Source organism: Somniosus microcephalus, chromosome 1 (genome assembly GCF_052327205.1).
Source record: "Somniosus microcephalus isolate GS21.2 chromosome 1, FLI_Smic_1.0, whole genome shotgun sequence".
Taxonomy (NCBI): domain Eukaryota; kingdom Metazoa; phylum Chordata; class Chondrichthyes; order Squaliformes; family Somniosidae; genus Somniosus; species Somniosus microcephalus.
In genome coordinates this window covers 344,627,598-344,654,725 of record NC_140987.1, presented here as the reverse complement: position 1 = coordinate 344,654,725, position 27,128 = coordinate 344,627,598, and positions in this window count along the sequence as shown.

Genomic DNA, 27,128 nt, shown 5'->3' with positions numbered 1-27,128 from the left:
CGATAGAAATTCTATCAGTTGTGCTCAGTGTGCAGTACTTATTGGCAAGCTGGTGTTGTTAATATTGGCTTACGGTGGCTCTCCAAGAGAAGGTTCAGAAAGCGCATGTGTATAGATGTTGGGTAGGGACAAGCCTGCTGGTAAAACAGCCAGCCAATACTCATTGTCTGGATCACACATGTGGTATTTAGGCATTCTAACCCCGGTGAGAGTCAGTGGCCGAGAGAGGAGGGGAGAATGAGAGGAGAATTGGCATGAAGAAAGGATTATCAGTTATAAGGATAAGGGTATAGAATATCAAATGTTATGTGGAACAACATCGGTCCTGATTTAGTTCCAAGGTCCCAATGTCAACTCTTGAAAGCAAAATATCAGTATAATGCTATCCTGGATTTGTGTTTTATCAGCTTTAAGAATTTTTACATAGTTCATTGTGGTTATTCACCCCTATCAAAAGCTGCGAAGAGCCTGTGACAGTGTGAATTTAATATGAGTACAGGTATTGCAGAGTGGGCTGAATGGCCATTTCTCATTCCAGATTTAATTGGACATCAGAAAATTTCTTCTGGCATTGCTTGCAGTGAGTCAGAGGATATGCTGTTTTATTGGGACCGGAGGATTGTACCAGGTAATATAAATTATTCTGCTGCTAAGGTGCAGCTGTGTGTAAGATGGCCTGTCCCTTTAAGGCAAGATCGAGTTTCTCTAAAATCCTGAGGTTAATTAGAGGTTTATTGGTTATCCTCATCTACAAATCTCTCGATGCCCCTCCCTACCTCTGCAATTGGATTCAGCCATATGTTCCATATGGCCTCCACTCTAAAGACTCTGGTCTTCTTTTTGTTGCCCCTTCTCTCCACTTTGATTTTGCTTTCAGAGCCATCAGCCACAGGCTCTGATAGCCATCTATCTTTCTGTTTTCCTTCTGAACACTCCACAAAACCTACCCTTTGAACCAGGGCAGGTGGAAATAACTGCCCATATCTCTGTGTGCAGTTATTTCCACCTCTACAAAATACTTTGGATCATCTGTTATATTAAAAGGCAACATATGTATATACATATATGATGTCAGCTGTGGCTCAGTGGTAGCACACTTGTATCTGAGTTGTGGGTTCAAGTCCAACTCCAGAGACTTGATCACAAGGTCTAGGCTGCCACTCCAGTGCAGTGCTGTGGGAGTGCTGCACTGTTGGAGGGGGTATCTTTCAGATGAGATGTTAAACTGAGGCCCCATCTGTCCTCTCAGGTGGATGTAAAAAATCCCATGACTCTATTTCGAAGAAGAGCAGGGCAGTTCTCCTGGTGCCCTAAGGGGGTTTAAGAAGCCTATTTAACTTCGAGTCAGTTTCCACCAGCAAACATAGAAACATAGCAGATAGGAGCAGGAGTAGGCCATTCGGCCCTTCGAGTCTGCTCCGCCATTCAATGAGATCATGGCTGATCATCCAAATTCAGTACCCTGTCCCTGCCTTCTCCCCATATCCCTTGATCCCTTTTGCCTTAATAAATATATCCAACTCCTTCTTGAATATATTTAATGAACTGGCCTCCACCGCCCTCTGTGGCAGAGAATTTCACAGGTTCACCACTCTCTGGGTGAAGAAATTCCTCCTCATTTCAGTCCTAAATGGCTTACCCCTTATCCTTAGGCTATGACCCCTGGTTCTGGACTCCCCGGCCATCAGAAACATCCTTCCTGCATCTAGTCTGTCCAGGCCTGACAGAATTTTATAGGTTTCGATGAGATCCCCTCGCAATCTTCTAAACTCCAGTGAGTATAAGCCCAATCGACACAATCTCTCCTCATATGTCATTCCTGCCATCCCAGGTATCAGCCTGGTGAATCTTTGCTGCACTCCTTCCATGGCAAGAATGTTCTTCCTCAGATAAGGCGACCAAAACTGCACACAATACTCAAGGTGCGGTCTCACCAAGGCTCTGTACAACTGCAGCAAGACATCCTTGTTCCTGTACTCAAACCCTCTTGCTACGAAGGCCAACATACCATTTGCCTTCTTAACCGCCTGCTGCACCTGCATGCTTACCTTCAGCGACTGGTGCACAAGAACACCCAGGTCTCTTTGCACTTCCCCTTCTCCCAATCTATTGTTCTGTTTTTCAGATTGTTTCAACCACCAGGGAACCTAGGCCAATTTGAGGCTGAGGCACGTTTCATAGCATAGGAAGTGTGCTGAGTATTAAAGTCTATGGTTATGGCATCTTCATTATTTTATATATCAAGGAGCCTAGTGAACTGTGCGATTCCCTGTTTTATGCTACATACTGATCATAGGTCCTGACCTTCTATAAGAAGGTCGGGACCCAGGAGCGAGGACGAGGCCCAGGAGCAAGGTCGGGACCCAGGAGCTAGGACGGGAGCGAGGATGCGGCCCAGGGACGAAGACGGGGCCCAGGAGCGAGGATGAGCCCAGCAGCGAGGTCGAGCCCAGGAGTGGCGCAGCGTGGACCAGCAGCGGGGTCGGGAGGACCACACTGCAGCCTACGAAATCCAGGCAGAGAGGACCTGCGGGAAGGAGGGAGGAGGACAGTAGGAGTATGTGTGTGTGTGTGTGCTAGGCCGATGTAGCAGAGCCTGGTCTCCAATCATCTTGGATCCCCTTGCCATTGGACAATGACCTTGCTCTGTCGAGCCCGTGTGGTATGGTGTGCAACAGCCACCACACGTTAAAAGAATTCACGCTCAGGCATCTTCCACCCCTTTAAAATGAAGTTCAGGACCTGGAACGTCAGGACCCTCATGGGCAACCCCAACAGTGACAGACCGGAACGCTGTACTGCTATCGTTGCCCGGGTGCTGACATTTTGACATTGACATCACCACCCTAAGCGAGACCCGGCGGGCAGGGGATGGCCAGCTCAAGGAGCAAGGCGGTGGTTACACCTTCTTCTGGAAAAGCAATCCGAAAGAAGAACGCCGCCTCCATGGGGTAGGCTTCGCCATAAAAATGAGCTAGTTGAACGTCTCAGAGATTCCCCTTGTGGAATAAACGAATGCCTCATGACTCTACGGCTCATCCTAACCCGGAACCAGTGCACTACGGTCATCAGTGCGTACGCCCCAACACTGGAAGCCACAGATGAAACCTGTTACGTCCGTGTAATAATAAGAAACGGACTGCAGAGAACGGTACAACAGGTGTTTACTCAACGTGGTTCAAACTGCAACTGACTGTACAGATCACTACTCAGGGTTTATATACAGGTGTGGTCACTGCCGGTACTACAGGATACAGGAGCTGTAAAAAGTGGTTCTCCCCCTTAAAGGTACATACATTACAATTCCTCCCCTTTTAGATTAACAGTACCATAACACTCATTTAACAATTAAATATCAAATAATTACAATGAACACTTTTAACATGCAACATTAACTGAAAATAGTCTATTTATAAATTCAGTCTTTGGGGAGGCTTCCTGATTCTTTCTGGATAACGCCTTTCCCGAGTGGCTGGCTCTTGGTACGGAGGCGATTCGAACACCCTGTCGTCAGTTGATTCATCGGCTTCCAATGCTATTGTTTCTGAGGTAGATGCGACCTGTACGTCGGGTTCCTCACCAGGTACGTATGGCCAAGACATGGGGTTGACTCGTTCCTGTGACTCTAGGATCTGGTCAGCATGGCGTCTCACAATGTTCTCCCCAACATCCACTGTGTACATTAGTGGCCCCTGCCATGTGCATATCGTTCCTGGTTGCCATTTCTCTGTTCGGTAGTCGCGGGCCAAGACTGGTTGCCCTACATTGAAGCTCCTTGTCGGCTTCTCATTGATGTGCTGGAATTGCTTACTCTCAACATCTCTTCGTACATTTGGTCTGAGCAAATCCAGACGAGATCTCAACCTTCGGTTAAAGAACATCATGGCCGGGGCCTGGTTGGTGACTGCATGTGTCGCATTTCTGTAGGCTAACAGGAAATTATCCACCTTATGCTGCAGTGGAATGTTATCATTGCACATGGCCTTTACTGCTTTTTTAAAGGTTTGTACGAACCTCTCAGCCAATCCATTTGTGGCTGGATGATACGGGGCGGATATGTAATGCCTTACCCCATTCCTTTTCATAAATCTTCGAAACTCTTCGGACACAAACTGTGGTCCGTTATCAGAGCAAATCTGCTCCGGCAAGCCGTTCCTGGCAAATATGGTCCGTAGGACTGCAATAGTTTTCTCCGTGGTGGTGGAGGACATTTGGATCACCTCAGGCCATTTCGAGTGCGCATCCACGGCTATTAAAAACATTGAGTCCATGAATGGACCAGCAAAATCAATATGCACCCATTGCCAAGGAGATGAGGGCCACTCCCATGGGTGTAGAGGGGCATGTGGTGGTGCATTTTGGACCTTCTGGCATCCTGAGCAGCTCTTTGTCAGGTCCTCGATTTGCTGATCGATCCCCGGCCACCACACATAAGCCCTAGCAAGGCTTTTCATTTTCATCCCTCCTAGATGACCTTCGTGAAGCTCATTGAGCACTCTCTCCCTTAACTTGGGTGGAATTACCACTCGGGATCCACATATCAAGGTCCCCTGGCATACTGGCAGCTGTTCTCTTCTGGATGAGAATGCTGGCAACAGAGAGTCGCCATGTGCTGGCAATCCCTTCACCGTCAAATCATATACCCAAGACAGTGTCGGGTCATTTCGGGTCTCCTTCTCTATACCAGCGTTAGTTACTGGCAAGCATTCAATTATATTCGAATGAAATATTTCGACAGGATCCACTGCTGGTGCTTCCTCCGCAGTAGGCAGTGGCAGGCGTGATAGCCCATCAGCGTTTCCATGCTGTTTCGTGCCCTTATACTCGATTTCATATTGGTGCGCCCCTAGAAAAAGGGACCATCTTTGTAGCCGTTGCGCAGTCATCACCGGAACGCCCTTCTTTGGATTAAAGATGGAGGCAAGTGGTTGGTGGTCAGTCAGCAAGGTGAACTTCTGCCCGTGCAGATAGTGATTGAACTTTTTCACTCCCCACACTAGGCTGAGGGCCTCCCTGTCAATCTGGGCGTAGTTACGCTCGGCTGAGGTTAGTGACCGAGACGCAAAGGCTACTGGCCTCTCCGAGCTGTCCGGGAATTTGTGTGACAGCACCGCTCCAATGCCATTGGGTGATGCATCACATGCCAACCGAATTGGTAGTGCTGGGTTGAAATGAGCCAACACCTCTTTTGATGTGATCAATGCTTTGCTCTTCTGGAAAGCTCGTTTACATTCGTCACTCCACTTCCATGGTACCCCCGTTTGCAGTAGGGTGTTCAGTGGGTGTAGTACGGTAGACAAATTCGGCAAGAACTTATGGTAGTAGTTCACCAGCCCAAGGAACGACCTCAGTTGTGACACATTTTCCGGTGCTGGAGCCTTGACTACTGCCTCAATCTTTTCACGGGACTTATGTAACCCCTCTTTATCAATAACGTGGCCACAATACGAGATCTGCTTCTGGAAAAACTCGCATTTGTGGCGATTAGCTTGGAGCCCATATTCCATCAATCGAGTGAGCACCTGCTCCAGGTTGGCGAGGTGATCACTGTCATTTTCGCCCGTGACCAGGATGTCGTCCAAATAACACTGGGTCCCTGGAATCCCTTGCAGGACTTGTTCCATTGCCCTTTGCCAAATAGCCGGAGCTGATGCTACCCCAAACACCAGCCGGTTGTATTGGTAGAGACCTTTATGAGTGTTGATCGTGAGGTACTGTTTCGAGGCTTCTTCTACCTCCATTTGCAGGTACGCCTGGGCCAGATCAAACTTAGTGAAGCGTTTCCCTCCATATAGCGAGGCGAAAATATCTTCAATCCGTGGAAGCGGATATTGTACAGTGTGAAGGACTGGGTTCACTGTCACCTTAAAGTCCCCACAGATGCGAACCTTCTTGGGTTCCCCAGGCGTATTACTCAACGACCTCTTCATTACAGGAACGATGGGTGTAGCCCACTCGCTCCAGTCCACTTTGGAGAGTACTCCTGAACGTTCCAAACCTTCCAGCTCTGCTTCGACGGCTGGGCGGATCGCATGAGGTACCGGTCTGGCCTTAAAAAACTTTGGGCTTCCATTTTCCTCTATTTTGATCATCGCTGTTATGCCTTTTAGTGTTCCGAGTCCCTGCTGGAACACTTCTTGTGCGTCAGTTAGCATTTTTGACAGTCGTCCAGGTGTGACGTCGTCATCCTTTTTGGCATCTACAGTCAGTGCTTGTATGGAATGCCAATCTAGCTGTATCTTCCAGATCCATTCACGTCCTAGTAGTGGTGGTCCTCCATCTGGCAATACATATAGGTCCATTTTTGGTGTTTCCTTGCCGTTATATATAACGTTCACCCTTATTTTTCCTTTGGGGTAGACTTTTTGCCCCGTGTACGTCTTCAAGACAATCTTTGTATCTCTCAAGGGTATATGTGAGAATAGCCGCTTGTATTCCCTTCGGTTTATGACTGTTAGGGCTGATCCTGTGTCCAATTCCATTTTCACTTGGACTTCTGCTATCTTGAGCGTGACCCAGATAGTTTGGTGATCCTCCGTTTTGATCACATTATGTAGTTCCAGCTCCTTGCTTCCGGAGTCTGTATCACTCTTCTGTTCGCCTGAACTACTCTCCGTCACCTTATGTACCTTCTTGTACTTCTCCTGTGGAGATTTCTTGCTGCTGGTTTTCTTTCCTGACCTGCAGACTCTTGCTATGTGTCCTACTTTTCCACACTGTCTGCACACTTTGTCCTTGAACCAGCAATCATTATTGTCGTGTGTTGTTCTGCCACAGCGATAGCACTTCACTGTTCCGTATGACATTTCATTTGTGCCATATTCTTGCGGTCTCCGTTGTATCTCTGCAGCGCCCCATGCTGCTGCTTCGTGTGATACTGCAATGCTGAAAGCCTTGTCCAGCACAAGATCCTTTTCTGATGGAAGCTGTTTCTGGTTTCCTTCACTTTGAAGCCCACACACAAACTTGTCCCTTAAAGTATCTGCTAGTCCCGTTCCAAACTGGCAGTGTTTCGATAGCTTGCGCAGTTCCGTTAAATACTCAGCATTACTTTCATCTTTATGCTGGTTCCTTTTGTGAAACTTAAATCTTTCTGCTATCAGCAGCGGTGTGGGGTTTAAGTGGTCCTGTAGGATTGACACTATGTTTTCAAAATCCTTTTCTACTGGCTTCCCTGGGGTTACTAGGTTTCGTAGTAAGCCATACATTTTTGCACCCATTTAATTCAACAATACCAGCGCTTTCTTGTCATCTGGCACTTCATTCGCCTTGCAGTATACTTCTATGCGTTCGACATATGTCGTCCAATCTTCGACTTCATTGTCGAACGCTGTGATACTGCCACACTTCGGCATTTTTGGGTGTGGTTAGACTGGCTTAAAATGGCATCTCCCACGCTTTCCTTTCATCCACACTGCAGCTTAAAATGGGATCTACCGCGCTTTCCTTTCTTCCCCGCTGCGGCTTAAAATTGCGTCTCCCGCGCATCTGCCAACGCCGCTCTCGGCGGTCCTCGTGGCAAATGGCGATGCCCTGTGGGTTTCGTGCGCTGCTCCTGTGCTGCTGCCAATGCCGCTCTCTGCGGTCCTCGTGGCAATGGCAGCACCTCGCGTTTTCCTGCGTGCCTCTCTCCCCCGTTGACGCTGCTCGGCCCTTGACCACCGGCTGCGCTCTGCTCTCTCTCGTCTCTCTCCCCCGTTGACGCTGCTCGGTCCTGAACACCGGCTGCGCCCTGTGTGCTCTGCCCTCTCTCTCTCCCCCATCGACGCTGCTCGGCCTTTTTCTGTGCCGCTCGGTTGGACTCTAGCCCGTCGCTGTCCGGGAAGGGTCTGCGCAGTACCTGTTGCCAGCCCATTTAGCTGGACCACCGTGACTGGAAAGCCAAGCCTGGCTCTCGACAGCCTCCCCTGTGATGCTCAAATCTCCGCTGGATGACTGGGCGGTTGCCTGTGGTCGACGCCCGTGCTTCTGGACTCAACCTTCTTCCACTGTTCTCCAGGAGCGAATCCCTGGGAGGTGATGCAGAGTTGCAGGTAGGTTCGAATCTGCTCGTCGCCACTGCTACGTCCGTGTAATAATAAGAAAAGGACTGCAGAGAACGGTACAACAGGTGTTTACTCAACGTGGTTCAAACTGCAACTGACTGTACAGATCACTACTCAGGGTTTATATACAGGTGTGGTCACTGCCGGTACTACAGGATACAGGAGCTGTAAAAAGTAGTTCTCCCCCTTAAAGGTACATACATTACAAAACCAAAGAGGAATTCTACTCCAGCCTCGAACAGTCTCTGTCCCGAGTACCAACAGGCGACAAGCTGATCATCCTTGGTGACTTTAACGCCAGAGTTGGAAAGGACACAGACCTCTGGGGCAGTGTGATCGGCAGAGAGGGGGTGGGGAAAGCCAATGTCAACGGTACCCTCCTCCTGACGAAATGCTTAGAACATGGCCTTGTCATAACCAACACCTTGTTCCGTCAGGGAATCAAGTACAAGACTTTATGGCAACACCCTCACTCCAAAAAACTCATGACCTAAAGAACACTGGCATCTGCTGAACTACGTCATCGTCCGAGCGAAGGACCACAAGGACGTCCGCATCACCCGCGCCATGACAGAGCTGATGACTGCTGGACAGACCACCATCTAATCCGTTCTGTCATCTCCATCAATGTAGCCCCAAAACAGCGGCGGCAACAGAAACAATGCCACAGGAAAATCAACGTTGGAACACTCAAAGAACCCGCTAAGAAAGCCCTATTCAGCCTGTGCCTCATAACCAACCTGATGGCTCCCAGTGATTTAGTGACAGAATGTCCACAGCGCCTGGTCTGCACTCAAGACCTCCATAATCAGCACCTGTGAAGAGACGCTCGGTCACTCGACCAGGAAACACCAAGACTGGATCGACGAGAACGACCAGGAGATCCAGGAGCTAATAAGCCGCAAGTGCAAGGCATTCCTGATCTGGAAACAGCAACAGAGCTCGAGAGCAAGAAAGCAGCTGTACAGACACCTGAAGGCCAAGGTCCAACAAAAAACTCGCGACCTAAAGAACAGGTGGTGGGTGGAGAAAGCGCAGGAGATCCAGCAGCTAGCCGACAACCACGACATGCGTGGATTCTTTAGCGCAGTCAAGACCACCTACAGCCCAAGCACCCAAGGTCCTACCCCACTGCGGGCCAAGAATGGAAAGGTACTCATCAAGGACAGAGAGGCAGTTAGTGCCCGCTGGAAAGAGCACTTCAAAGATCTCCTTAACCGAGACTCTGTCTTCAATGCGAGTGTCCTCAACTCCATCCCGCAGCATGCTACCCACCACCACTTCAGCATAACCACAGCCCGGCATGAGATTGAAAAGGCCATCCGACAACTGAAAAACAAAAAAGGCTCAGGAGCAGATGGAATCACTGCCAAGGTGGTAAAACATGGCGGAGAAGCACTATTGACACGAATACATGAACTCATTTCTTTTATTTGGAAGGAGGAGAGCATGCCAGGGGATCTCAGAGACGCCGTAATCGTGACCATCTTCAAGAAAGGTGACAAGTCCGATTGCGGTAATTACAGAGGAGTCTCCCTGCTGTCTGCCACAGGGAAAGTCATCACAAGAATCCTCCTCAATCGCCTTCTCCCAGTGGCTGAAGAGCTCCTCCCAGAGTCGCAATGTGGATTCCGGCCACTAAGGGGCATAATGGACATGATCTTCACTGCGCGGCAACTACAAGAGAAATGCAGGGTGAGCACCAACTGCTGTACATGGCCTTATTTGACCTCACAAAGGCCTTCAACACCGTCAACCGTGAGGGATTATGGAGTTTCCTGCTCAAATTCGGCTGCCCTCAAAAGTTTGTCACCATCCTCTGCCTGCTTCATGACGACATGCAAGCTGTGATCCTGACCAATGGATCCACCACAGACCGAATTCACGTACTGACCAGGGTCAAGCAAGGCTGTGTCATCGCACCAAAGCTCTTCTTGATCTTCCTTGCTGCAATGCTCCATCTCACCCTCAGTAAGCTGCCCGCTGGAGTGGAGTTAATCTACAGAACAAATGGGAAACTGTTCAACCTCCATCACCTCCAGTCCAGATCCAAGGTCGTCCCATCCTCTGTCATTGAATTACAGTATACAGACGACGCTTGCATCTGCGCACACACTGAGGTTGAACTCCAAACCATCGTCAACACCTTCACTGAAGCGTACGAGAGCATGGGCCTTACACTAAACATCTGTAAGACAAAGGTCCTCTACCAACCTGCCCCCGCCACACAGTGCTGCCCCCCAATTATCAAAATCCACGACAAGGCCTTGGAAAATGTGGACCACTTTCCATACCTCGGGAGCCTATTGTCAACAAGGGCAGACGTCGATGACGAAGGCTAACACCGCCTTCAGTGTGCCAGTGCAGCCTTTGGTCACCTGAGGAAGAGAGTGTTTGAAGACCAGGACCCCAAACCCAGCACCAAGCTCATGATCAACAGAGCAATAGTGATACCCGCCCTGCTGTATGCTTCAAAGACATGGGCCATGTACTGCAGGCACCTCAAGGCACTGGAGAGGTATCACCAACACTGCCTCCGCAAGATCCTGCAAATCTATTGGCAGGATAGGCGCGCCAACACCAGTGTTCTCGCTCAGGCCAACATCCCCAGCATCGAAGCTTTGGCCACGCTCGATCAGCTCTGATGGACGGGCCACATCGTCCACATGCTCGATACGAGACTCCCAAAACAAGCGCTCTACTTGGAGCTCCAACATGGCAAGAGAGCCCAAGGTGGGCAGAGGAATCACTTCAAGGACACCCTCAAAGCCTCCTTGAAAAAGTGCATCATCCCCACCAATACCTGGGAATCCCTGGCCCAAGACCGCACAAAGTGGAGGAGAAGCGCCTGGGAAGGCGCCGAACACCTCGAGTCGCTTCGCCGGGAGTAAGTGGAATCCAAGCGCAAACAGCGGAAGGAGCGCACGTCAACCCAAGCACCCCACCTACCCGCCCCTTCAACCACCGTCTGCCCCACCTGTGACAGAGACTGTAGGTCCCGCATTGGACTCATCAGTCACCTGAGAACTCATTTTTAGTGTGGAAGCAAGTCATCCTCGGTTCCGAGGGACTGCCTAAGAAGAAGAAGACTGATCATGTACCTGTTTAATTTAAATAAAGTATTTATTGGTTTAGAGCCTGTGTATCATTCCGATAGAGTTTCTATTTCGTTCACTTTTTGAGGAGTGGCGTATCGCATGAGAGCACATTGCAGTAGCTGGTAAGTGGAGCAAGCGCTTTCTATTACAAGCCCTGGGTCTCACTGTAATTTCCCTAGATAATGAGCAGTAAAAAGGTGTGCTCTATCAGTCCATGAATGGGTGTGGTCACTGACATTGAACCCAAGAAAATATCTATTACAAAAACCCTAATACGTGACAGCAAGCCTCAAACGTTTCTATATATATGGGTAGGTAGTAATATAAACCAAAGACTATTATTTTATGGATAGAACACTAAATAAAGGCAGAACCTCACTGAATTTTATCTGGATGTCTTAAATTCCTGTCATTTTGTATAGAATACATGTTCTTGTGAAGTGTTTTGTGTTGTTTCTTCAGTTGAATTGTTAAATGAGCACTAAAAAGAGGCCTATGGCCAAACTACTTTGAGCATGCCTGATCTCAGAAACTAAGCATAGTCAGGCCTGGTTAATAATTGGATGGGAGACGGTCTGGAAATAGCAGATGCAGTAACCTTTGACGCGTCAGCCGTGGCTCAGTTGGTAGTACTCTTGGCTCTGAGCCAGAACATCATGGGTTCAAGCCCCACTCCAGGCCTTGAATCTAATCTAGGCTGACACTTTAGTGAGGGAGTGCTGCATTGTTGGAGGAGCTGTTTTGGATGAGACTTAAAACCGAGGCCCTGTTTGCCTATTCAAGCGGGTGTGTAAAATATCCCACAGTAGTATTCAAAGAAGAGCAGGGGAGCACTCCTGGTATCCTGGCCAACATTTATCCCTCAACCAGCCCTACCAAAACAGATTAACCATTCATTTATCTGATTTTCTGCTTGTGGGACCTTGTGTGCAAATTGGGTGTCATGTTTGCCAACATAACAACAATGGCTACACTTCAAATGTAATTCATTGGCAAGGATATGAAAGGCGCTATATCAATGCTTTCATTCATAGCCTGTGACCACACTACTATGAGCACGCTCGATCTCATGTGATCGTGGAAACTAAGCAGAATCAGGCCTGGTTAGTACTTGGATGGGAAACGGTCTGGAAATACCAGGTGCAGTAACCTTTGAAGCTCACCGACTTCTTCTGGGGCAAAAGGAAGCATTGGGCCTCTGCTGCAGTCCTGAATCTCTCGCTTAGGGAGGGCGTTCAGGCGCTGGTGTGCCTCCATACCCAGGTTGCGACTTTCCAGCTTCAGATCCTGCAGAGATACCTGTACATTGAGAATTCTCCTAGCTGGCATGCACTGGTGACCCATTTCTTCTGCCAGATGCACAGTATGAACTATGACACGCAGCTCCTGTTTGTCGACTTGCAGGGCACCCGTGCCTCCTTGTGGAAACATCCTGTCTTTTACCGGGATCTGATCAGGGTCTGATTATTGGTCACCTCCGGCCAAAGCTCGTCCCCCTCATGAGCGCCGGCCATCCTCCAGGAGCCACTGCTCAGGAACCTGCACCTCCCCACGATTGGTTTCACGGGGCAGCTGGAGAGGAGTGTCCTGGCTGTCAAGGTGACCAGGGTTGGGGACGTACTGGATGGCAAAGGAGTTGACTAGATGTCGCCAGAGGCGCTGACACACAGGATGTTGTGGCGCTATGCCATCCGGGCACTAAAAGCCATGCTCGGCCCTGATGGCACCAGGTGTGTCAAGGCCTGTCCAAGCTGACCCCCGTTCAGATGGAATTTCTCATTGACGTGAGGCCCCGAAACCTCTCTTGGGAGTCTCTGCTGCATAACTTTAGCCATCTCTCGGAAATCCCCTCCGTGCCATTCCACTCTGCATGGAGGGATTTCTGTACTGGCTGCTGTTGCACATTCTCCATTTCCTCATCTTCATCTCCCGTCTGGAGATGCCCTGGCTTTCCGTCCTGCAGTCCATTGGGTGCTTGGGGAGATCCCGATGAAGGGCTCTCTACATGGGAGTCCTCCTCTTTTTGGTCAGGGATCTGGGGTGGTACACGCAGCAGTCATGTGCTATTAGTTTTTAAGTAAATTCCCAGATTCCCCGGCCGTCTGCAAGTTTTGCGGCCTTGAGGTGTTCATCTTTCACATCTACGTGGAGTCCGAAAGGTTGCAGCCCCTCTATCGCTACCTGAAGGGGCTGCTCCTCAACTTCTGGCTGCACTTTAGGCCCACGTTCCCGATCTTCTGGCCACCTGGTGCGGAAGAGGGTAGCAGGCAGGTCGGAGGACCTCGTCATGGCTCTGCTCCTGGCCTGGCCAAAGTGGCCGTCAACGGGTTCAGGCAGCGTGCAGTTAAGGGGACCGTCCATCCCGACTGCCTGCCTTTCTTCCGCAGCTATGTCTGTGCCCGGGTGTCCCTGAAGGGGGAGCACATGGTGTCCACCTGTACACCAAGGCTTTCTGCCTTTGAGGGACTGGAGTGCATAATTAACTCATCCAACTAAATTATAATTTGATCGTTGTTTTTTTTTCACTGTTTTGGAATTGGACTTTTTGTATTTTAGTGGTGGTCCCTCTAAGAAAATGGGCACACCTATATTTCATTTCTGATTGGTGACAATCACACCAAGGACCAAAGAGAAGCCAAGAAATGCCACCCCAAGGAACCATTCAAAAGAGTAACAATTAAAAGAGTTGCGAATAAAGAGTTGGAAATCAGGAATCATGGTTATAAGCGAAGAAAGTTGTAAATTAACATCTTCACACTTAGCGTTAACTTATGGAACTGTTTGCTATCAAAGACAATGATCTCCCACACCCTTGAAACATTCAAGAGGAAAACTATTTAAATCTTAATTCAGCATGTTGTAGAATGATATGGGATTGGCCCAGGTAGGACAGAGATGAAAGATGGTGATATATCCTGAATGACATTGCTGGCCAGATATGATTTGTGACATCTTATTGCCACAGGATTATTAAGTTCCTATATATCTGCCAATTAAAATATTAAAATTACTTTAAAATTACCAAAAATTAAAAGCTTGATTGACCAGACTAAAGCATTGAATATGGTTAGCCTCAGATAGTTGCCCCAATATTTCAATGTACAACTTTTCATTCACTCCCGTTGCCTACAATTTCTGATCCAAGCGTAATAAATACAAAATGTTGATCAAAGTATGAAACATTTCATAATTATCTATTTATTGATGGGGCACAATAAATATAGTCAATATTCACATTTCAGAAGACCATCATTTCTGAATAAATGATGTGCCTTGGTTAAAGAGGTTGTATATTCAAACTTGCGGGGAGGGAATGGCCAAAACCGTTCATCATTTTAATCACTATGTCATACACAAGGGACATTTTTGTGGCATGATGATGCAAATTACATCATCGCATTTTAAAGTTTGGCAAAGAAATGAGCGAGTTTGGCCAAACACTTTTTTGATTAAAGACTGTGCCTTTAGAAAGAGCTTGCTGGTGTTTTTCTTTGGATTGAATTTGCTGAATGATTGAACAAATGAGCTATACAAAGATTTGCAAATTGCTTATTTAGATCTACAGTTTTGGAAATCCTGATAGCACATTCCTGATCCAAGGATAACATTTCTTGGTGAAGGAGTTACACATTTATCACGGATTTATCTCCACCATCTTCCGCAGTCACAGTCACTCGAGCACAGTTTTATTTTCCCCCCACATTTTAAAATGTTGAATAAAAATCTGTCAGGGTATTCATGATTTTTATTGACAAAAGATATAATGAACTCTGAAATAAAATGAACACTGGATTATAAAATGCAGCAAAACTATCGCGTGATAGCATGAATGAATCCATTAGTTGTGGCTGGATAAGGACAAAGCTACACAAAATATGTCTTTATAACCTATTTAAGCAGTCCCGTCTTATTGTGAATTCATGATGGTGATAGTGCAACATAGAATGTACATTACTTAAAATTTGACTGGCTAAGACGTGGTCACTGGATGATTAAGTTGTTTTTGTCAGATAGATAGTTATTGTAATACCCAAAATAATGCAGCCATTATTTTCTGTTTTTATTAAAGGAGGCTGGGGCACTCTTTTGATAGATACACCAAATTTAGAATTCCTATATTGGATATAACATGCAAATATCTATATGATTATACATGGCATTTGTATTAACCGGAGACTAAGACACAAATACAATCGGAATATAAATATATAAGCATCAACCAAGTAGGAGGTGAATTCAATACAAGTATGATCGTGGCGAGAGCAGAATACCAGTGCTGTTAGGAGGAAAGGCAAATAGCCATGAAAATATAAGTCACGTGACTAAATGTGAATCTGATTGCGGTACATAAATAAGCTGTCTGAGTACAGTGTCGTCTTTTAAGTCGTAGTTTTTTTAAGTAGCACTTGGGAACTCAGTGATTGATTGAAACCAGACTGTCTGGAGTTGTACAGAACTGTTAGTTTCATTTTCTTTCCTCTCACAGGAAGAATAAATTACATCACAGTGGGCTGTGGCAGTGAGGGAAGATGGTGAAGGTATTGGGCAAATTAATTAAAAGAAAAACATCAGGATTGTTACACGTTGATGTTATTTTCTGCAGTATCTTGTATTTGTCTGTATCTATCTAAAGTTTATTACTGTAATATCCAATATTGCTTGTCTTGTGTTCGTAACAAGTTTATTTGCATTCAAAGCATACTTAATTGTGACAGTTGAGCAGAATGGCTCAACCTACTTGTTCTAAGGTCCCAGGGAATCAGGATCCTGGCATTGTTTCTGTCATAATAGTGGTCCAGACATAAAAGCATCTCCTCCTTGTTGCAATCAGTGACACGGATGTTTATCATCAACCCCGACAGAGCCCCAGTTCAATGCATCTATCCAAAGGTCAATACCCCTGATAATGCGATGACTGCTTATTGCAAGTTTGGTGGTCGTGGTGGTAGCAAGTCAGTAATTGGAGTGAATTTAAGACCTTATATGAAGATTGCAGTATTTAAAAAGAGACATAAGCTGCAACTACCATTATAAAAGTTAGGATGAGGTGCAGTTTTCAAACTGGGGTCCATAGATCCGGAGTGGAGGGAGGGTGCGGGAAAAAAGTGATAATCCCAGGATGTCTCTGACATCATTAGAATTCTTTCTAGGTAGGGTCGAACATGCTGAGTGCTAGAGTTACAGCAGGGGACATTTTATAGCAACCGGCCCGTCAGGAAGCTGACATGAACGTGTAACGCTGGTTTTACCCCCCCGCCCAATTCTACTCGCCATTGAAGTCAACAGAGACTAATATCAATACGATAGCAAAATACTGCAGATGTTGGAAATCCGAAATAACAACAGAAAATGCTGGAAAAACTCAGCAGGTCAGGCAACATCCGTGGAGAGAAATTTGAGTTGACGTTTCGGGTCGGACCCTTCTTCAAAACTGGAAAGAAAAGAAACTAGATCGAAGGCAGGGCTGCGATCGGACAAAAGAATAAAAGAAACAAAAGAAGTAAAAGAGATTAGAAGCTAGACGAGATGGTAATAGGCTGGGATTAGGTGTAAAGTGTACTGGCAGGGCAAAAGATAGCTGCCAGGTGTGAGAGAGAAACAAAAGGAAAGGGGGGCGGGGAAAGGAGTGGAACAATTACAAGAAAAAATGAAATGGGGGCCGAGCTTATGATCTGAAATTGTTGAACTTGATATTGAGTCCGGAAGGCTGCAGAGTGCCTAATCGGAAGATGAGGTGCTGTTCCTCGAGTTTACGTTGAGCTTCCGCGGAACAATACAAGAGGCCGAGGGCGGTGAGGTCCAAGTGGGAATGGGGCGGTGAATTAAAATGACAGGCGACCGGAAGCTCGGGGTCACCCTTACTGACTGAACGGAGGTGTTCCGCCAAGCGGTCACCCAATCTGCGTTTGGTCTCCCCAATGTAGAGGAGACCGCATCGTGAGCAGCGAATACAGACTAATATCAGGCGGGATGTAAAACTGGCGTTCCCCTCGATCCCGGGGGTTTCCCGCCCAGCGAGAGAGGTTAAAATGACCCCCCAAAGTCTTGAAAATGTTGTATTCTAGATTTTATTGTTTTTGTTATTCCTATTGTTGCAAAGTGGTTTCCGCAATGACGGAACTCTCTTCCGTTGGGGAGCTGACAGTTTCATTTCAGATGTTGCGACCTGGGATCCTGGGAGGTTCATCAACATTTGCACAGTGTGAAGTTTGACAACCAGCGCTGTATTCTGCTGTACAGTGCAGCCCGTGCCAAACTTGTACAACATTCAAGGTTGATCGATATGATGACACGTGCACAGCTACAATGGATAGAGATTCTGGTGAACCGTCAATGTGTGTGTTGAAAAGTCACTAAAGATAGCAAAGGTACTGAAAAATTTGGTTCGGAAAAAATATAGGTTTTTTTAACCAAGAACTGCAACGTTATTGTAAAATGAGCTCAATCTACCCTGCGAAAACAAAAAGGTTTAGCCAAAATATGCTGGGAAATAGCAGATGAAGTGTATTTGCTTCATCCAAAAGAATCAAAGATTAATAAAATCCTCCTCCAAGTTGTGAGGTGAATATTAGCAACACCCCTACATGAGCCCTCAGCACCAACCTCAAAAAATTCCACAGAATAAAAGGGTCTCTGGGTTGCTGCATATGGGAAAGTTTGAAGAAGAAGAAGAGCGGACTTGCATTTATATAGCGTCTTTCACAATCTCAGGACGTCCCAAAGTGCTTTACAGCCAATCAAGTACCTTTAAAGTGTAGCCACTGTTGTAATGTAGGGAAACGGACTGAGTGCGGACTGCAAACTCAGCATTATACACACTCCTTCCAAATGCCATCCCCAACTCCCTCCTGTGCACACTCAGAGATCAGTTTCTAGAAATTTCCATTCGCTTGCACCCCATTAAAAATGGTGAGTAATGTCAGAGCACTTTTATTAAAAAAAAATAATTATGATCATTCTTCCCAAACGAGGGTTTACAGAGATGAACAGTTTCCCTTTACTTCAAAAAGCCTTTGTTCCCATGAATTACTTCAGTTAGTAAGGTTACAGTAGTAAGTGTAAATACCAGGTCCTGTGTTGTGTGCATGTGTCAAGGGTGTAGCTTTGTCTGTTTAAAGTGGTCCTGTCATTAGATCTGCCATACCATCGTAGTATAAGTAATTCACTACAAGCTTTGTAAGTATGCTTAAAAGCTCTGGTAATGCAGATCTAAGATAGATTTGACTTGGTTTGTTAAACAGCTACTTACTGCCTTAATGTTCAGCTACTTATGAATTAGCTTGTACACTTTTAAGTTGTGAATGGTTAATATTATGCTCCCCAGGATCTGCAGATACTGAAGAGTTAAGTCAGCTAAGATTCCAGACAATACATTTCTCATTGGGCATTCTTCATGATACGGTGCCCTGATCTTAGAGAAATCTATTGAGAATCTGTGCTGTAGCCACGTTTCAAAATAGTAATTGTTGCTTTGATCACAACTGATCAGCAGCCCTGTTTGCAAAGGATTAAGAGCTTTACACCAGTGAATCTTTTATTTCGTCTTGGATTTCTAGAGATTGTTCAGATGCAAGAACTCCGAGCATTTGACTTACATATTCTCCAACATGAGCAGCTTCAACAAAAAGGCAGTGATATTTCAGGAGCTTGAAAGGAATGTTGGAAGAGTGACTGACATCTTTCAGTGGAGAGTCTGGATTATGTACTGGAATGTCCTACATGTGCAGCATAGCATTCACCCAATGCCCCTGTTGTGAATTAATATAATTATAATCTAAGCAAATTTGGGGGAACATCTAAGAGACAGAAAAAGTTACCACATTCAGGGTTAATTGTCAGACACGGGCTATGCTAATACTGCAAGGCTGGGAAAAAAATGCAGATTTTAGATTGTAAAGGAGGCAAACTACTCACGGGAACTCTCTTCAGACCATTTGAGTGAGAAATAGTGTTGCCCAGACTCTAATATATGGCCATAGATAAGGGCTAATTGTTTTTTTAGGTTGGTCTTAAATATAGTTTTCCAGACTTACTTTCTGTCAGAGTGTAAACAGAGGTGAATTAAGTGAACCCAGTCCCATCTTTTCAGAAGACAGATGTGGTAGGTTTGAGATACTATCACTCCAGACATGGGTGAGCTGGTAATACTGGTTCAATATAAATCCACCTCTGCTTTTATTTACAGTCAATCTTGACTTTATAGATGTAACTGAAATAGAGGGCAGAAAATAAAGACAGATTGAGATCAAGCCATGCAAAAAATAGCAGTTTTTTGTATTTGTTCCTGGAATGTGGGCGTTGCTGGCAAAGCCAGCATTTATTGCCCATTCCTAATTGCCCTTGAGAAGGTGGTGGTGAGCCGCCTTCTGGAACTGCTGCAGTCTGTATGGTGAAGGTATTCACATGGTGCTGTTAGGGAGGAAGCTCCAGGATTTTGACCAAGCGATGATGAAAGAACGACGATATATTTTCAAGTCAGGATGGTGTGTGGCTTGCAAGGGAACTTGGAGGTGATGGTGTTGCCATAAGCCTGCTGCCTTGTCCTTCTAGGTGGTAGAGGTCGCAGGTTTGGGAGGTGCTGTTGAAGAAGCCTTGGCGAGTTGCTGCAGTGCTTCTTGTAGATGGTACACACTGCAGCCATGGTGCGCCAGTAGTGGAGGAAGTGAATGTTTAAAGTGGTGGATGCGGTGCCAATCAAGCGGGCTGCTTTGTCCCGGATAGTGTTGAGCTTCTTTAGTGTTATTGGAGCTGCACTCATCCAGGCAAGTGGAGAGTATTCCATAACACTCCTGACTTGTGCCTTGTAGGTTTTGGAAAGGCTTTGAGAAGTCAGGAGGTGAGACACTCACCACAGAATACCTAGCCTCTGATCTGCTCTTGCATTTATGTGGCTGGTCCAGTTAAATTTCTGGTCAATGGTGACCCCCAGGATGTTGATGGTGGGGCTTTCGGCAATAGTAATGCCATTGAATGTCAAGGGGCGGTGGTTAGACTCTCGTTTGTTGAAGATAGTTATTGCCTGGCACTTGTGTGGCGCGAATGTTACCTGCCACTTATCAATCCAAGCCTGAATGTCGTGCAGGTCTTGCTGTATGCGAACATGGGCTGCTTCATTATCTGAGGAGTTGCGAATGGAACTGAACACTATGCAGTCATCAGCAAACATCTGCACTTCAGTCCTTATGATGGAGGGAAGGTCATTGATGAAGCAGATGAAGATGGTTGGGCCCAGGACAATGCCCTGAGGAATTCCTGCAGCGATGTTCTGAGGCTGAGATGATTGACCTCCAACCACTGCAACCATCTTCCTTTGTGCTAGGTATGACTCCAGCCACTGGAGAGTTTTCCCCTTGATTCCCATTGACTTCAATTTTACCATGGCTCCTTGATGCCACACTCGGTCAAATGCTGCCTGGATGTCAAGGGCAGTTACTCTCACCTCACCTCTGCAATTCAGCTCTTTTGTTCTGGTTTGGACCAAGGCTATATTGAGGGCTGGAGGCGAGTGGTCCTGGCAGAACCCAAACTGAGCATCAGTGAGCAGGTTATTGGTGAGTAAGTGCTGCTTGATAGCACTATCGATGACACCTTCCATCACTTTGCTGATGATTGAGAGTAGACTGATGGGGCGGTAATTGGCTGGATTGGATTTGTCCTGCTTTTTGTGACCAGGACATACCTAGGCAGTTTTCAACATTGTCAGTTTGATGCCAGTGTTGTAGCTGTACTGGAACAGCTTGGCTAGAGGCGCGACTAGTTCTGGAGCACAAGTCTTCAGTACGACAGTCGAGATGTTGATGGGACCCACAGCCTTTGCTGTATCCAGTGTGCTCAGCCGTATTTTGATATCACAGTGTGAATTGAATTGGTTGAAGACTGGCTTCTGTTATGGTGGGGACCTCAGGAGGAGGCAGAGATGGAGAAAGACAGCATATAGATTCTGAAATTTGGGACAAGATGTGGTGACAATAATATTTTCATAATAAGGGCAAGTCGTAATACTCAAGTAAACTGTGTATTTTTTTTGTTTTAAATGTCCCCATTTATTTATGAAGTGTAACCCTTTTGTAACAGACTGACATGGTTATTTTGCCCATTATAACCAGCTGTCTGATTTATCCTTCAAGATAACAACAGAATTACAGATGAGGAAGACCATTTAGCCCATCTTAATTTTTCCATCGAGTTCCCCACATTGCAGCATCCAACTCTTTCCTAAATGCATCCAAGGTTTTCACCTCCACCTCTCTATCAGGAACCCCTTTCCAAGTGTTAATCCCTCTCTGAATGAACAACTTCTGATGCCAGTCCTAACATTCCCTTTTACCAGTGTGAACCTGTGACCCTTTGCCCTTGAGGGAGGGGAATGACCAGAAGAGGGGAGGAACCAACTGGGAGGGAGGGGGACAACCGGGAGAAAGCGGGAAGCGATCGAGAGGGAGCGAGGGCGACCGGTAAAAGGGCGGGGGGGGGGAACAAATCAGGAGGGAGGAGGGCAAGCTGTGGCTGGCAGTGGCCATTGTTCTAATGTGGACCTCCACATTCAGGTATTTTGTAAAAGCTTACCTTTTATATGAAGCTGGTCCCTTTAAGGACCACTGATTAGACTGCATGTTGATTTCATTTTCCTGTACACAGGTGGCCCAGAGCAGCCCAATTTTACAAAGAGGGCATTAAATAGGCATTAGGTGCATTATTTACATATGCAAAAGGATGCAAAAGGCCTAACGCTTGTTTCAGCCACTGTCCCTAGATGCCTCTTTTGATGGCTATACCAATATAGTGAGCGGCACACTTCCAGCACAGAATGTGCTCATGCACACTGCTCGCCATATTGGACACATTGGCATCGATTTTACACAGCGCCATTGAATTTCTAAGCCAATATGTCTGGTAAACCCAACTAGTTTACTAATGTCCTTCAAGGAAGAGAACCTGCCACCCCTCTCGAGGCTAGTCTACATATGACGTCAGTCCCACACTATGTGGTTGACTCGTTGGCCAAAACTTTCCTTACCTTGGCGGGTCCGGTGCGGCCGGTGTCCATGGCAGGTCCCGACCCCGCTGCTGGCTCCATCCCGCTGTACAGAATGAACTTACCTTACCTTAATGGAACCTATTAAGCCCGCCCAGCACATTACCCAGCCCAATTAGATGGAACGGCTCTGGTGACATCATTCATGACGCGTTTTAAGCTGGGATCCTTAAAGGGACCATGGCCACATTAAATTTTAAGTTCAATCTAACATTGTGGGTGTTGAATTTGTACTGTACAATAATATAATAAAAGTTATATATGAGTTACAAAGAAATATTTAAATAAAATTATCGTTGGCAACCCATCTACCACCTTATAAATTCATTCCCTCCACCACCGGTGTACTGTGGCTGCAGTGTGTACCATCTACAAGATGCACTGCAGCAACTCGCCAAGGCTTCTTCGGCAGCACCTCCCAAACCTGCAGCTTCTTCCACCTAGAAGGACAAGGGCAGCAGGCGCATGGGAACACCAACACCTCCAAGGTCCCCTCCAACTCACACACCATCCTGACTTAGAAGGATATCACCATTCCTTCATCGTTGCTGGGTCAAAATCCTGGAACTCCCTCCCTAACAGCACTGTGGGAGTACCTTCACCACACGGACTGCAGCAGTTCAAGAAGGCGGCACACCACCCCCCATTCAAGGACAATTAGGGATGGGCAATAAATGTTGGCCTTGCCAGCGATGCCCACATCCCATAAACAAATTTAAAAAAAAGACTCCATCTACAAATACGATCAAGAACATAATTAAAAAAGTACATTAAATGGGAAGTTATTGGTGCTTTAGTCACAAATCTATAGACTTTTGTATCAGTAACTGGTACAAATAAAAGATGTCTGTGTATAGGTAATACATAAAATTAAGCAGATTTTAAATGTAATTGTAAAGGGGTAGATTTACAATCATGCAAGTTCAGTGGAAGAGCTGCGGAATCACTGAAAAACAGTGTAAGTGGTGCTTACAATGTGTTTCTGGGATTTCTGCAGCTCTTCCATTGAAGTTAACAATGGACAAGTGAGACAACCTTTGCAGGAATTCACCCTAAAGTCTCAGACTGAAAAATTAAATTAGTCATACTCAGGGACTGAAAGCAAATTGAACCAGTGGAATGAATTATGAGAATGAAATTGTTATGTTTGATGACTTGTTTTAATGTGTAACTGGATAATCACAGTATACTGTGAGAAAAACCTGACCAGAAACAATACAAAAGTTTATTTAAATGTTATTTCATTTTTTATAGTGCAGATCAATTCACTGCAATTACTGTTCAGTTGGAAGGGAACAGCCGAGAATGGCCAGTGAAAAATTAACATTTACGGGAAGCTTTTCAAGTCGAACAGAATCTCCATCAATTTGTTAGCTGATGTAATCAACATGTTTTTATTTTGGTTTCTTTTCCATGCTGTCAAGTAATCAGCTGGAGCAATGGCCACAGAACTCATGCCTCAGGTTGACAGATGTGGTTCCCGAGCTGTATGAATCCTGTGGCCATGCAGGGAAATTTAAAAAGTAGGGGGAAAAAGGCTCTTACATGCCTGTAAATACCTCATAATGATTTCAATTGGTCACCCGTTGCTGCAGGTCGGGTCGGCTCCACACTGACATTCACCTGTGGGAAAGGCGCGTGGGAGCAAGTTGACAGCGGGTTCCCGACCCACTGTCAAAAAAAACAACTTTCGTGCCCGCTACCACCATAGAAAATTCAGCCTATTATCCCCTTAGGGCGACTAGGGATGGGCAATAAATGCCACCTTACCAGTGTCACCCATATCTCAAGTACAAATATGAAAGGAAAAGACTTACATTTCTTCAGTGTCTTTCATGACCTCAGGACATCCGAAAACACTTTACAGCCAATAAAATAATTATGAAGTGCAGTCACTGTTGTAATGTAGGAAAGACAGCAGATACTTTGTGCACAGCAAGGTCCCACAAACAGCAATCAAACAAATTACCAGATTATCTTTTTTTTAGTGATATTGGTTTAGGGATAAATTATGCCTAATCTTTGAATAGTGTCCGGGGTTCTTTTACATCCACCGAAGAGGGTAGATGGAGCCTTGGTTTAATGTCTCATCTGAAAGTTGTCACCTCCGACAGTGCAGCACTCCTTCAGTACTGCATTGAAGTGTCAGCCTATATTATGTGCTCAAGTCTCTGGAGTGGAACCCAAGACATTCTGACAGAGGAAAGAGTGCTACAGGGAGCTACAGCAGAAATTTATATAATATATATAACATATATATATTATGATGATGTGGATTAATGGATTAGAAACTAGACTGAAATAATGACATTTGAGCTGCTGTATTTAGTTTTAAGATGTTTTTTGCACTTTTTTATTTGCACTATGGTTAGGTAGAGGTTTTTGATTACCATTCTCACTGAGGATGTGATTATATATATCTAATCCATAAATCCATATATATATAAATATACATATATACAGCCCTAGCTCCCTGGTAGCATACACATACATATTATATATATATAAGTATAATAATGAATAGTTAGCATGGATTTCAAAAGGGAAAATCTTGCTTGACCAACCTTATTAAATTTTTTGAAGAGGTAACAGAGAGAGTAGACAATGGTAATATAGTAGATGTAATTTATCTAGATTTTCAAAAGGCCTTTGATAAGGTACCCCATAATAGATTAATGAGTAAGGCCAGAGAATGCAGAGTCAGGGGACATGTAGCAGAATGGATTGCTAGCTGGCTTCAAGACAGAAAGCAGAGAGTAGGAGTAAAGGGTAGCTATTCAGAGTGGCAGAAGGTGGGTAGTGGTGTTCCACAAGGATCAGTGCTGGGACCACTGCTGTTCACAATTTACATTAACAATTTAGACTCTGGAATCAAAAACACAATTTCTAAATTTGCGGATACAGGCTGAGCATCCAAAATCCAGAGTTCCAGAATCTGGACTTTGGGACGATTAGTGGCAGGGTCGTCCAGAATCCGTAAAATGTTCCGGAATCCGGACACCCTGTCAAACCATTTCCGCCGCCAGCTGGGTCCAGTGAAAAGTCAAAATATGAAATCCAACTACTGAACAGTGACAAAAGTTGCAAGAATAAAAATGCCAATCCTACTTGTTCCAGGCCAGGTCTTCACAGTTACCGCACCGCTGCTCCTGGGTCCGCAGCAACCTTGCACAGCACACAAGTCGCTTCAGCCAGAATCAACTCTACAGAGCACACAAGTCCCCAGCCAGAATCAACTCTGCACAGCACACAAGTCGCTTCGGCCAGAATCAATTCTGCACAGCACACAAGTCGCTTCGGCCAGAATCAATTCTGCACAGCACACAAGTCGCTTCGGCCAGAATCAATTCTGCACAGCACACAAGTCCCTTTGGCCAGAATCAACTCTGCACAACACACAAGTCCCTTTGGCCAGAATCAACTCTGCACAGCACACAAGTCCCTTTGGCCAGAATCAATTCTGCACAGCACACAAGTCCCTTTGGCCAGAATCAACTCTGCACAGCACACAAGTCGCTTCGGCCAGAATCAGCTCTGCACAGCACACACGTCCCTTTGGCCAGAATCAACTCTGCACAGCACACACGTCCCTTTGGCCAGAATCAAATCTGCACAGCACACAAGTCGCTTTGGCCAGAATCAACTCTGCACAGCACACACGTCCCTTTGGCCAGAATCAACTCTGCACAGCACACACGTCCTTTTGGCCAGAATCAACTCTGCACAGCACACATGTCCCTTTGGCCAGAATCAACTCTGCACAGCACACAAGTCCCTTTGGCCAGAATCAACTCTGCACAGCACACACATCCCTTTGGCCAGAATCAACTCTGCACAGCACACACGTCCCTTTGGCCAGAATCAATTCTGCACAGCACACAAGTCGCTTCGGCCAGAATCAACTCTGCACAGCACACAAGTCCCTTTGGCCAGAATCAGCTCTGCACAGCACACACGTCCCTTTGGCCAGAATCAACTCTGCACAGCACACACGTCCCTTTGGCCAGAATCAAATCTGCACAGCACACAAGTCCCTTTGGCCAGAATCAGCTCTGCACAGCACACAAGTCCCTTTGGCCAGAATCAGCTCTGCACAGCACACAAGTCCCTTTGGCCAGAATCAAATCTGCACAGCACACAAGTCGCTTCGGCCGGAATCAACCCTGCACAGCACACAAGTCGCTTCAGCCAGAATCAACTCTGCACTGCACACAAGTCCCTTTGGCCAGACTCAACCCCAGGTGACCCACCTACACCCCATGCTGAGACCCCAGCTGACCCACCTACATCCCACCATCAGACCCCACCCAACCTGACTCCATTGCTGTGGTGTTTTTCCCAATTTAAAGATCTGCACAGGTAAAGACTGTGAATTTGTGTTGTCATTGCAAACATGTCAAAAAGGCCAACAGATACCCCAATAGGTTCAGATAAAGGAAAGAGGAAGCATATTTCACTTTCAATTGCCAAGAAGGTTGAGTTACTTCAGAGGTTAGATAGAGGTGCTTCAGTGAGAAGATTGAGTGAGGAGTATGGTGTTGGACTCTCATAACATCTATGATATTAGAAAACAGAAAGAACAGCTCATGAAGGTTTATGCGGAAAGTGATGTTCATAAGGAAACGAGTAAGAGAAAAAGTATGCATAAGCCAAAATGTGATGATTTGGATCGAGCAGTGATGGAATGGTGGCGATAGAGGCGAAATGAAAAGGTTCCTTTGTCTGGCCCAATGGTGTTGCAACAAGCTAAAATATTCCATTCACAACCGGGGATTGAAACCCCATGCAAGTACTTTTCTGGCTGGCTAGCCAAATTTAAAAGGCGTCATGGCATTAGGCAACTGAAAGTATGTGGTAAGAAAGCCTCAGCAGATCATGAGGCAGCTGAAAATTATATTGATGAGTTCATCAAACTAATTGCTGATGAAAACCTTTCACCTGAGCAACTGT